The sequence below is a fragment of the Bufo gargarizans genome, chromosome 1, assembly GCF_014858855.1.
Source record: "Bufo gargarizans isolate SCDJY-AF-19 chromosome 1, ASM1485885v1, whole genome shotgun sequence".
Classification (NCBI taxonomy): Eukaryota; Metazoa; Chordata; class Amphibia; order Anura; family Bufonidae; genus Bufo; species Bufo gargarizans.
The window spans coordinates 720,392,867-720,407,177 of record NC_058080.1 but is presented as its reverse complement, the minus strand read 5'-3'; positions in this window follow the sequence as shown (position 1 = coordinate 720,407,177).

Here is a 14,311-nt window from a genome sequence, read left to right as displayed (position 1 = left end):
TAGCCAAAAAACAACCACACCATTGAGGGTTAAATGCACTTGGTGACAGGCGCAGCTTGCCCCTGATTTTGTATATGGCCAAAAAATGAACAGACTATTGCTGGTTAAATGCACTTGGTGTCACAGCTTCACCCTGATGTAGGCTTTAGCCAAAAAACAACCACACCATTGAGGGTTAAATGCACTTGGTGACAGGCGCAGCTTGCCCCTGATTTTGTATATGGCCAAAAAATGAACAGACTATTGCTGGTTAAATGCACTTGGTGTGACAGCTTCACCCTGATGTAGGCTTTAGCCAAAAAACAACCACACCATTGAGGGTTAAATGCACTTGGTCGCAGCTTGTGCTGGCGCACCACAAGACACAAAATGGCCGCCGATCACCCCAGAAAAATGAGACTGACAAACGGTCTGTGCAGCCTAAAAACAGTGAGCAATTGAGGATCAGCAGCTCAATGATCCACAGCTGCAGATCGATCAGTTAATCAAGTCCTTTGGAGGAGTTAATCACTGCCTAATCTCGCCCTACTGTCGCAGCCGCAACCTCTCCCTACGCTAATCAGAGCAGAGTGACGGGCGGCGCTATGTGACTCCAGCTTAAATAGAGGCTGGGTCACATGGTGCTCTGGCCAATCACAGCCATGCCAATAGTAGGCATGGCTGTGATGGCCTCTTGGGGCAAGTAGTATGACGCTTGTTGATTGGCTGCTTTGCAGCCTTTCAAAAAGCGCCAAGAAAGCGTCACAAAAGCGCCAAGAAAGCGACGAACACCGAACCCGAACCCGGACTTTTACGAAAATGTCCGGGTTCGGGTCCGTGTCACGGACACCCCAAAATTCGGTACGAACCCGAACTATACAGTTCGAGTTCGCTCATCCCTAATAGTTAACCCAGCCCAGTCAGGCACATCACCACCCATAATGTGCTGAGTACATAAACAAATACCATATTTCAATCCCAAACAATATAGGCCTAATACCATTGACTCAACTGATTAAAAAGTCACAGCAGTCAGGTCCGTATGTTATGACGAATCCTCTGTCAAGTTATTACAACACTGGCCGCGTATGTAATGAAAAATATTCAGAAATATATAAAACTTAAGTCCCATGTATCCCTCTATTCTGATGCATATATCGTAGTTCCTCTTTATGCTCGTATCTTCTTTTAATTTTCATCACCATATTTCCGGTATGTATCCAAACTGTTCCTCTCCTCACAAACCTCCAATCCTCATAACATGACCACACAAAAACTAGATAAAATAGAAGACAGTTAAACTCACTGAAAAATTCAGTAACAACGCTAACCTAAATAAAGGATTTGAAACTCAAAGCCTCATTTAATCCATGAGGGGTCAAAGTGTTGAGCAGAACCACCCACTTTGTTTCCTTTTGAAGGAGGCAGCGTTTAATGTTGCCCCCTCTAATTCCCAAACGTACCCGATCTATCCCTTTAAAGAGAATGCCTCTGGAATTGCAGTTATGTACCTCCCTAAAGTGTTTTGCCACTGGTTTTAAAGGGTTTCTACCACTTAGGTGTCACATATTTGGCTGTCAGACACTAGCGATCCGCTAGTGTCTGCTCTGGCCAACCATCCTAATATAATTGCTTTTGGGGCGGTGGTTTGGCTAAAAAAACTACTTTTATTAATATGCTAATGAGCCTCTAGGTGCTATGGGGGCGTCATTAGCACCTAGAGGCTCCGTCTACCTTCAGAAACTGCCGCCGCCGAGCGCGTCCCTCCAGCCCGCCCATCTCCTCCTGAATGCGATCCTCGTATGTATTCTGCGCATGCGCAGTGAATGTCTGACCGCTTCCTTGCTCAGACATCTCCACTGCGCCTGCGCGATGACGCCATAGTGCTCCGAGGAACAGGCGCAGTGGAGATGTCTGAGCAGGGAAGCTGTCAGACATTTACTGCGCATGCGCCGAATACAGGCGCTCACAAGGAGGATCGCATTCAGGAGGAGATGGGCGGGCTGGAGGGACGCGCTGGGCGGCGGCAGTTTCTGAAGGTAGACGGAGCCTCTAGGTGCTAATGACGCCCCCATAGCACCTAGAGGCTCATTAGCATATTAATAAAAGTAGTTTTTTTAGCCAAACCACCGCCCCAAAAGCAATTATATTAGGATGGTTGGCCAGAGCAGACACTAGCGGATCGCTAGTGTCTGACAGCCAAATATGTGACACCTAAGTGGTAGAAACCCTTTAATTTCCTGAGCATGTCACACTCAGTGATCTCGGAAGCCTCCTTGATATCACGGATATGTTACATAGAAACATAGAAGCATAGAATGTGTCGGCAGATAAGAACCATTTGGCCCATCTAGTCTGCCCAATATACTGAATACTATGGATAGCCCCTGGCTCTATCTTATATGAAGGATAGCCTTATGCCTATCCCATGCATGCTTAAACTCCTTCACTGTATTTGCAGCTACCACTTCTGCAGGAAGGCTATTCCATGCATCCACTACTCTCTCAGTAAAGTAATACTTCCTTATATTACTTTTAAACCTTTGCCCCTCTAATTTAAAACTGTGTCCTCTTGTGGTAGTTTTTCTTCTTTTAAATATGCTCTCCTCCTTTACCGAGTTGATTCCCTTTATGTATTTAAAAGTTTCTATCATATCCCCTCTGTCTCTTCTTTCTTCCAAGCTATACATATTAAGGTCTTTTAACCTTTCCTGGTAAGTTTTATCCTGCAATCCATGTACTAGTTTAGTAGCTCTTCTCTGAACTCTCTCTAGAGTATCTATATCCTTCTGGAGATATGGCCTCCAGTACTGCGCACAATACTCCAAGTGAGGTCTCACCAGTGTTCTGTACAGCGGCATAAGCACTTCACTCTTTCTACTGCTTATACCTCTCCCTATACATCCAAGCATTCTGCTGGCATTTCGTGCTGCTCTATTACATTGTCTTCCCACCTTTAAGTCTTCTGAAATAATTACTCCTAAATCCCTTTCCTCAGATACTGAGGTCAGGACTGTGTCGAATATTCTATATTCTGCCCTTGGGTTTTTACGCCCCAGGTGCATTATCTTGCACTTATCCACATTAAATTTCAGTTGCCAGAGTTCTGACCATTCTTCTAGTTTTCCCAAATCCTTTTCCATTTGGCGTTTCCCTCCAGGAACATCAACCCTGTTACATATCTTTGTGTCATCAGCAAAAAGACAAACCTTACCATCGAGGCCTTTTGCAATGTCACTTATGAAGATATTAAACAAAATTGGTCCCAGTACAGATCCCTGTGGAATCCCACTGGTAACATGACCTTGTTTTGAATGTTCTCCATTGACTACAACCCTCTGTTGTCTGTCACTCAGCCACTGCCTAATCCACTCAACAATATGGGAGTCCATGCTCAATGACTGCAGTTTATTGATAAGTCTTCTATGTGGGACAGTGTCAAAAGCCTTACTAAAATCTAGATATGCGATGTCTACTGCACCTCCACCGTCTATTATTTTAGTCACCCAGTCAAAAAAATCTATAAGATTTGTTTGACATGATCTCCCTGAAGTAAACCAATGCTGTTTTTCATCTTGCAATCCATGGGATTTTAGATGTTCCACAATCCTATCCTTTAATAGGGTTTCCATTAATTTGCCTACTATTGATGTCAGACTCACTGGTCTATAGTTGCTCGATTCCTCCCTACTACCTTTCTTGTGAATGGGCACGACATTTGCCAATTTCCAATCTTCCGGGACGACTCCTGTTACTAATGATTGGTTAAATAAATCTGTTAACGGTTTTGCCAGCTCACCACTAAGCTCTTTTAATAATTTTGGGTGTATCTCATCAGGCCCCTGTGACTTATTTGTCTTCACTTTAGACAGCAAACTTAGAACATCTTCCTCTGTAAAGACACATGCATCAAACAATTTAATAGTCATCCTTTCTAGTGGAGGTCCTTCTCCTTCTTTTTCTTTTGTAAAAACTGAACAGAAGTATTCATTAAGGCAGTCGGCTAGCCCTTTATTCTCTTCTACATACCTTCCGTCCTTTATTTTTAATTTAGTTATTCCTTGTTTTAATTTCCTTTTTTCCAGAACTCTCATCCAGAACTCTCATCCTGAGCGCCCTTGTGGTCATCCCAATATAGATCAGGCCACAAGGGCACTCAGCACAATAGACCACCGCCTCTGATTTGCAGGAGATATGATGTACAATTTTGTACTCCTTCTCCCTGTTGGTATTAGTAAATTTATCTGATCTAATCATATATTTACATGCGGTGCAGTCCCCACAGGGGAAGAAACCCCACTGTGGACCCCTATCTCCAAACATCCCCCCCTTTGTAGGGGCTACATAGTGGCTCCTGGTCACTATGTCTCTCAAGTTTTTGGCTCTCTTCCAAGTAACTAACGGTCTTTCAGAAATGACCTTTTTCAGGTCTCTATCAGTACGAAGAACCTGCCAATGCCTATGGAGAATATCTTGCACTTGTCTCCATTGGGCATTGAAGTTAGTAATAAATCTAGGAAAGCCACAATCTTTTTCTTTTTCTTTCTTGCGTGGAGATTGTTTTAGCAGGCTATCCCTCGAGGAGTTTTTGGCCCTAACATAGCCCTTTCTGATAACTTTGTGGCTATAGCCCCTCTCCCGGAGTCTCCTAGAAAGGTCTGCTGCCTCCCGCTCAAAACTCGCTTCACTGGAACATATCCGCCTGGCCCGGCAGAATTGTCCAATGGGTATAGCCCGAGCGACCTGTGGATGATGCGAGGAGGAGGAAAACAATAAGGAATTTGTAGCCGTGGGCTTCCGATGTATATCAAAGCCCAACAGACCATTATTCTCCACAGTAATCGCAAGATCCAAAAAATCGACACGTTTGCCACTATAAAGCCACGTCAGTTTTATGTTCTGATCATTGGAATTAAGATCACATAAGAACTTCTCCAGGTGCGACGTCGAGCCCTGCCAGATGAACAACACATCATCAATATATCTCGACCACGAGATTACGGCGTCATGACCTTCCAAATTCAGAACAATCTCCCTCTCCCACAGCCCCAGGAAAAGATTGGCGTACGAGGGCGCACAAGTCGCCCCCATCGCCGTTCCCCGGAGCTGTAGGAAATAGCGGTCCTTAAAGGTGAATGCATTGTGTTTCAATGCAAATTCCAACAGCGTCATGATTAAATCAATCAAGTCGCTGTCTAAGTTCGTTGCATTTAAAAAGAATCGTGACGCTCGCAGCCCGTGGTCGTGACAGATGGAAGTGTACAGGGACTCGACGTCGCACGTGACCAGAACCATGTCGCTGTCCAAATGCATACCACTGAGTCTTTGGAGGACATCAGTGGTATCACGTACAAAGACATCAGTTTCCTGTTCGTCTAGTAATGATTGTAAATCGTTTAAAGTTTGTACCTCCATAGGGGAGAGATCAGAGTGATCTCCACCTCTACTGAAATATTTTTTGAAACATAATTTTCTTGCGAAGAGTTCCAAGTCCTTCACCGACAGGAAAAAATCGAATTTTCCCGTCGGTGAAAAAGTTAGACCCCTCCGCAAGACAGATAGCTGGGGTTGTGTGAGAACAATATCTGACAGATTTATTACCTTTAATATACCAGACATATAGCCTGATAGGGCTGATGACGGTGATTGAAACAACACCTGTTTTATGTATCGCTGCAGAGAAAAATGAACTTTTACAATTATGTAAATTAACTATCAAAGCACCAGGAGGTGGGCCTATGTGGTTCGAGTTCCGCTCCAGCGATGCCCCTGGTGCTCCATAATGACGCCCCTCTGCTTTTCATCACACCCCCATGCCTTTGGATTGATAGTTTTAGACCTCACTCGTGTCTAGAAAGGCGCGTGTGCACAACATCTTCGCTCGTCGGGATAAAGCCAAAGATGTTGTGCGAATGCGCCATTCTGGACATGATTACAGTCTAGCGCTGTTAATATAAAGGTAGGCGCCATTATGGAGCAACAGGGGCATAAATTTTCTCTGCAACGATTCAACTGACAGACATAAGACATTTATCGTTTGATCAGCGTCATCATCCCTACCAGGCCATATGCCTGGTAGGGTAGGGTTGATACAGGTGATAGAGCCACTTTAAGAAATAAAAAATTAAATAAATAAAAAAACTTTCTTTCATCTCATCAATGCACGGGCACTGACCATAGGGCCACTGCATGCGGACGCGGACCGATTCACTTGAAATGGGGTCTACGATCCGCATCCGACGGCCCACACTACAAAAAAGTTGTGCATGCACTACTTTTTTGCGGTGCGGAGGCATGGACAGAAACCCCACGGAAGCACTCTGTGGTGCTTCCATGGGGTTCCGTGCCTCCCTACTGCACCCAGTGAATAGAAACCAAACTATAAAACTGGTGAATGTACGTGTATGGGTGTACGTGATCTGCAAAGATCGATTAATACCCAAATCAGTTGTGAGTGCTTTCCAAATGGGTGAGTGGGCCCAGAGAATGTCACGAAAACATACCCCAGACCATAACACTGCCCAGGGCCGCATGTGCCATGAGGTGAGATGAGTATCTTGCTTCAGGCGACAGCCAACCTGCCTCTGACAGGATGACATTTCATGGCAAGATGTAGAAGTCTGTGGTTAACGCTCATAGGCCTCAGGCTACTAAGCCTAGTCATCATGCTACCTGAGACCCTAAGCAGGACGTTGAGATGATGTCATCTTAACCACCTCTGCTGGGACACAGGCAACAGGTGGGAAGAGGCTGGTGGAGGGAAGGAATGGAAAAATACAGAGGGAATGAGCGGGCTGTGCTAAATACTGGGGGCATTGCAAAGGGGGGAATTATAAACACTGGGAACACTACAGAGGGGGTGACCAAGCTAAATACTGGAGGCACTACAGAGGGGGTCCATGCTAAACTTTGGGGACACTCCAGGGGCAGTGTTCCCTCTAAGCCTTGGCAGCTGCTGAGCGGGGTCGGCTCAGAGCTGGGCACAGCGCCATCAAAGGTGGGCGCTAGGAAAACCTAAGAGAAGTGTCACATCAAAGAGCATACAGTGTAACCTCTGCACCATGCCGTACAATACAGTGTAACCGCTGCACCATGCCGTACAATATATAGTATAGTTCATACACAGTGCCGTACAATATACAGTATAGTTCATGCACCATGCTGTACAATATACAATATAACCCCAAAACCATGCAATATGATGTACATTATAATCCCTACACCATGCTGTACGATGTACATTATAATCCCTACACCATGCTGTACGATGTACGTTATAATCCCTACACCATGCTGTACGATGTACGTTATAATCCATACACCATGCCGTACAATATACAGTATAGTTCAAAAGAGAGAAAATCCAGCTCTTGATAGCAGGGAATACTTTATTCACAGCGGTATTAAAACTTCCACATACGCAGGGCAGTCAAATCTATGCATTTCGGACATTTACATGCTGGTCCTTAATCATGATAATGAACAGTATAGTTCATACACCGTGCTGCACAATATAATCCATACACCATGACGTATAATATACATTATAATTCATACACCATGCCGTACAATATACACAATAATCCCCCAGTGTAGGTGGTATACTGTATATTGTACGGCATGGTATCTGAACTATACTGTATATTGTACGGCATAGTGTATGAGCTATACTGTATATTGTACGGCACTGTGTATGAACTATACTGTATATTGTACGGCACTATGAACTATACTGTATATTGTACGGCACTGTGTATGAACTATACTGTATATTGTACGGCACGGTGTATGAACTATACTGTATATTGTACGGCACTGTGTATGAACTATACTGTATATTGTATATTGTACGGCACGGTGTATGAACTATACTGTATATTGTACGGCATGGTACAGGGATTATAATGTACAGTATACTGTACAGCAAATGACAATATAACCCCTGTGCCATGCTGTACAATAAACAGTATAACCCCTACACGGTGTCCCTACACTGCACCTCTCTGTATATATTTCATTATTTTGCACCTCTCTGTATATATTTCATTATTTTGCCCCTCTCTGTATATATTTCATTATTTTGCCCCTCTCTGTATATATTTCATTATTTTGCCCCTCTCTGTATATATTTCATTATTTTGCCCCTCTCTGTATATATTTCATTATTTTGCCCCTCTCTGTATATATTTCATTATTTTGCCCCTCTCTCCATCTCTGTATATATTCCATGATAATGAAGGATTTGCTGCCAGTGGGCCTGCCCTCATATGGCCGGCGTGGGCTCCCTTTTCTGAATTCAAGTGCGGCGTGCCCCCCCCCCCCCTATGAAGCCGGTGTGTGTGCATACATAAATAAATAAAAATACCTACTCTGCTCCACTCATCTGTCAGAACAATCCCGTCATACCCTCTCCGGCGCCGCGCCATTCAGTCATCCCGCCATTCAGTCATCCCGCGTGATCCTGCGAGACCTGTGACCTCAGTGCCGAGTCTCGCACTGTCACAGCTGGTGGCGCAGGCGCAGCACCGGAGAGGGTATAGGTTACTTAATGTGCGCACTGGGCCGGTAGCGCAACCGGCCAATCGCACTGTAGGCGTTATAAAAATAAATTGCACAGAGAGGCCCCGAGCCCCTTACATAAAGTCCAGGCAGCAGCAGTGAGCGGGCCAGCAGAGGTGCTGAGCGGAGGCATAAAGGAAGCTGCGCGGCCGCGCGCCCGCGCAGCTTACAGGGAACACTGTCCAGGGGGGGGGGGGGGGGAATGTATATACTGGGGGAACTACAGAGAGGGGCCATGCTAAATACAGAGGGCACTACAAAAGTGGCTATGCAAAATAGTGGGGACCTTACAAAGGGGGGCCATGCTAAGTACTGGGGGCACTACTGAGGAGGGCAATGCTAAGTGCTGGGGGCACTACAGAGGGGGCCATGCTAAATACTGGGGGAACTACAGAGGGGGCCATGCTAAATACTCAGGACACTACAGAGGAGGGTGTATGCTAAATACTGGGGGGCACTACAGAGGGTGGTCAATTATAAAAACTGGGAGAACTACAGAGAGGAGCCATTATAAATACTGGGGGCAGTACAGAAATGCTAAATATTCTGGGCACTACGGAAGGGGTCATTCTAAATACTAGGGGAACAACAGAGGGGGGGTTATATATTCTGTGAACACTAGGGGGTTGAAACACCTCAGAATGGTCACTATACCACTAAATTAATTCCTTGAGGAATCTATTTTTCCAAATGTTGAAGTAATGCTTATTATTCTGTGTATTGCAACAACTACATTATGTGATTGCCTGTTTCCAGACTCAGCCTTGCTGCACATGTACAGAGAGAGCTGAGAGAGAAGAAAGCCAGAAGCAGATGTGCTGAGAGTCTGATCTTACTGAAATGTATAACCATATGTTGTGCTGTTATTTCTGAATAAAACCCTGTTGTTCCTCGTGCTCCGCCTGATGGAGACCTGATTAATCCGCTGCTAACACCAAATGAGTGTCATCACAGCAACATTTTTTGGCTTTGACTCAGCCCTTTTATCAGGACATGCTCCTTGATTGCATGACCCACATCCCCTTTCATGCGGCAATGGTCACTGAAATGACTTGAAACTGACAAAAGTAATATAAGTAAAGTAAAATAAAAAATTACTGAAAAGCAACTAATAAAAATCTGACATTGCTTTTTAGTTGTTGTTTTTCAACTGAAAAATGTATAAAACAAACTAAACAAATGGGCCTGGACATAAATGATGGCACTTATAGAAAAGATAGAAATTTAAATAATCTGACCTTTGGGACATGTTAAACTAAGGTGTGTCCTGTAATTACCTGTAATTAGCATCACAGGTGTCTTCAAACTTGTAATCAGTCAGCAGGGCCGCACTGCCAATTAGGCGAGGTGAGGCGATCGCCTCAGGTGGCGAGGTCCTGGTGACAAGTGGGGGGGGGGGGTGGGCAGGGCACAAGGAGATGAGCACTTCCATTGTGGAAGCGCTCATCTCCATAGTCATCTGTATCGCCTTCCTCAGGACAGCGATACAGAAGGATGCTGCTGGGCAGGGGAGAGGCGTCTCCCTTCCCCGTTTCTCTAATAGGCTGTAGGCACTAGTACCTGCAGCCTATCAGAGGCCGTTGCAGGTGGCGCAATGACGTCATCGCGCCGCCTGAGCCGTACAGAGCGGGACACGGGCCGGAAGAGGCCTGCATCGCATCGCTGCCAGAATGATGGAGGTAAGTATGTGAGTTTATTTTTTATATGGTACAATACAGGAGAGGAGCGCTGTGGGGGCACTATTACTACCATGTCTGCTCTAGCAGAGAATTATTACTATTGGTGGAACTTTTGGGAGCACTATTACTGTGGGGGCACCTTGGCACAGTATCAGCTTATCACAGTTATTTTTGGGGGACGTTATGTTTACACTATTAGTGTCAGGGGCACTATTTGCTGGCCGCAGTTATTTTAGGACACTGCGTGTCAATAATTATTGAAGGGCACTATCTGCATGGTACTAGTTTTATCAGGGGGTTTATATGTTTCTGCTGTATAATATTGGGGAGCACAGCGGCACAGTATTGGGAGTGGTAGGATGATTTGTCCAGAAGATGGGAGGATGATGGAAAAGTAGTACACTAAGATTTTTGGGGGCAAACTGCAGAGAAGAGAAATGGCTGAAAAATGGTGGTCTGGTCTGAAGGGAGAAGATAAGGAAAGAGAACATCTAGATCAAAGGAGACATCATTGGATGTAAGAGGTATGGGGTGCTGTATTACTCTGTATGTTCTGTAGTGATATACATAATGTTAGGAGGGAAGGGGTTAGGTTGAGAATTTGGTAGGGGGGGGGGGGGGCTTTTTCAATTTTCACCTCAGGCAGCAGAAAGGCTAGGTGCACACCTGTCAGTCAGTCTGCCTATTTATAGGGTGAAAAGTAGTCACTGTGCTGTATGGCATCATGGTGGGTACCACACTGAACATGGACATGGAGCTAAGGAGCGAGTTGTCTCAGGAAATTAGAAAGAAAATTATAGACAAACATGTTAAAGGTAAAGGCTATAAGACTAACTCCAAACAGCTTGATGTTCCTTTCACTACAGTTCCACATATTATTCAAAAGTTTAAGGTCTATGGGACTGTAGCCAACCACCCTGGATATGGCTGCAGGAGGAAAATTGATAAAAATTGAAGAAATATTATGAATGATAACCAAAGAGCCCAGAACAACTTCCAAATAGGTGAACTCCAAGGTCAAGGTACAACAGTGTCAGACTGCACCATCCATCTCTGTCTTAGCCAAAGTGGACCTAATGGAATATGACTGAGGAGGAAACCATTGTTGAAAGCAAATCATAAAAAAAGTGAGACTGGAATTTGAAAAAATGAATATTGACAAGCCACAAAGCTTCCGGGAAAATGTCCTTTACACAGAAGAGACAAGACTGGAGCTTTCTGGCAAGTCACATCAGCTCTATGTTCACAGGTGCAAAAATGAAGCATACAAAGAAAAGAACATTGGGGGTCATTTATCAAACTGCTGTAATGTAGAACTGGCTTAGTTGCCTATAGCAACCAATCAGATTCCACCTTTCATTTGCCAAAGGAGCTGTCCAAAATGAAAGGTGGAATCTGATTGGTTGCTATGGGCAACTAAGCCAGTTCTACTTTACACCGGTTTGATAAATGACCCAGTTGTACCGACTGTAAAACATGGAGGAGCCTCAGTTATGGTTTGTGGCTGCTTTGCTGCATCTGGCTAAGGGTGTCTTGAATCTGTGCAGGTTACAATGACATCTCAAGAATATCAAGGCATGCTGGAGTGAAATGTGCTGCCCGGTGTCAGAAAGCTTGGTCTCAGCCACAAGTCATGGGTCCTCTAACAGGATAATGACCCAAAACACACAGCTAAAAACATCCAAGAATGGCCAAGAGAAAAGCGTGGTTAGACTATTGTGAAATGGCCTTCTATGAACCCTGATCTCAATCCTATTGAAGTTGCTGAATCATGCAGTCGGGAGAAGGCACCCTTCAAACCTGAGACAGCTGGAGCAGTTTGCTCATGAGCAGTGGCCAAAATACCTGTGGACAAGTGCAGGAGTATCATTGATTGCAGTGATTGCCTCAAATGGTTATGCAACAAAATATTAAGTTGAAGGGGTTGTCCCACAAAAATATTCTACAGTTTTCAAGCCAGCACCTGGATCTGATTACTTCTGTAATTGCATAGCCACGGAGTTACTCAATAAAATGTATTTGTATAGCGCCACCTGCTGTTTTTTTTTCTTATTTCTCTGTCCTGCTCACTGAGATGGCCGCACATGCTCAGTTTCATCCTTTAACTGCCTCTTGAGCTGTGATAGGGAGAGCATGGACACGCCCCCTGAGCTACAGCAGAAAGGACACTCCCCTTGAGCTGCCAGCTTAATATAAATCTAGCAGAGCAATGTATGGGGGAAATCTCTGGATTTATGTGAGGTACAGGGCTGGTTCTAGCTTTGTTAGAAAGAGATTTTCATATACTATATGTCTTTTAATTTTTTACATTAGTCATGGGATACCCCTTTAACCACCTCCGGACCGCCTAACGCACATGTGCGTTCCGGAGGTGGCAGGCTGGCGCACAGTCACGCATATATGCGTCATCTCGCGAGGGCCGTGATTTCCTGTGAACGCGCGCACACAGGCGTGCGCGCTCACAGGAACGGAAGGTAAGCGAGTGGATCTCCAGCATGCCAGCGGCGATCGTTCGCTGGCAGGCTGGAGATCCAAATTTTTTAACCCCTAACAGGTATATTAGACGCTGTTTTCATAACAGCGTCTAATATACCTCCTACCTGGTCCTCTGGTGGTCCCTTTTGTTAGGATCGACCACCAGAGGACTCAGGTAGGTCAGTACAGTCGCACCAAACACCACACTACACTACACCCCCCCCCGTCACTTATTAACCCCTTATAAACCCCTGATCACTCATGATCACCCCATATAAACTCCCTGATCACCCCCCTGTCATTGATCACCGCCCTGTCATTGATCACCCCCCTGTCAGGCTCCGTTCAGACGTCCGTATGATTTTTACGGATCCACGGATACATGGATCGGATCCGCAAAAAGCATACGGACGTCTGAATGGAGCCTTACAGGGGGGTGATCAATGACAGGCGGGTGATCACCCATATACACTCCCTGATCACCCCCCTGTCATTGATCACCGCCCTGTCATTGATCACCCCCCTGTCAGGCTCCATTCAGACGTCCGCATGATTTTTACGGATCCATGGATACATGGATCGGATCCGCAAAACACATGCGGACGTCTGAATGGAGCCTTACAGGGGGTGATCAATGACAGGCGGGTGATCACCCATATACACTCCCCGATCACCCCCCTGTCATTGATAACCCCCCTGTAAGGCTCCATTCAGACGTCCGCATGCGTTTTATGGATCCGTAAAAAAATCATGCGGATGTCTGAATGGAGCCTTACAGGGGGGGTGATCAGTGACAGGGGGGTGATCACCCTGATTACCCTGATCACCCCCTGTCATTGATAACCCCCCTGTAAGGCTCCATTCAGACGTCCGCATGCGTTCTGTGAATCCGATACATGTATCCATGGATCCGTAAAAAATCATGCGGATGTCTGAATGAAGCCTTACAGGGGGGGTGATCAGTGACAGGGGGGTGATCACCCTGATTACCCTGATCACCCCCTGTCATTGATAACCCCCCTGTAAGGCTCCATTCAGACGTCCGCATGCGTTCTGTGGATCCGATACATGTATCCATGGATCCGTAAAAAATCATGCGGATGTCTGAATGGAGCCTTACAGGGGGGGTGATCAGTGACAGGGGGGTGATAACCCTGATTACCCTGATCACCCCCTGTCATTGATAACCCCCCTGTAAGGCTCCATTCAGACGTCCGCATGCGTTCTGTGGATCCGATACATGTATCTATGGATCCGTAAAAAATCATGCGGATGTCTGAATGGAGCCTTACAGGGGGGGTGATCAGTGACAGGGGGGTGATCACCCTGATTACCCTGATCACCCCCTGTCATTGATAACCCCCCTGTAAGGCTCCATTCAGACGTCCGCATGCGTTCTGTGGATCCGATACATGTATCCATGGATCCGTAAAAAATCATGCGGATGTCTGAATGGAGCCTTACAGGGGGGGTGATCAGTGACAGGGGGGTGATCACCCTCTGTCATTGATAACCCCCCTGTAAGGCTCCATTCAGACGTCCGCATGCGTTCTGTGGATCCGATACATGTATCCATGGATCCGTAAAAAATCATGCGGATGTCTGAATGGAGCCTTACA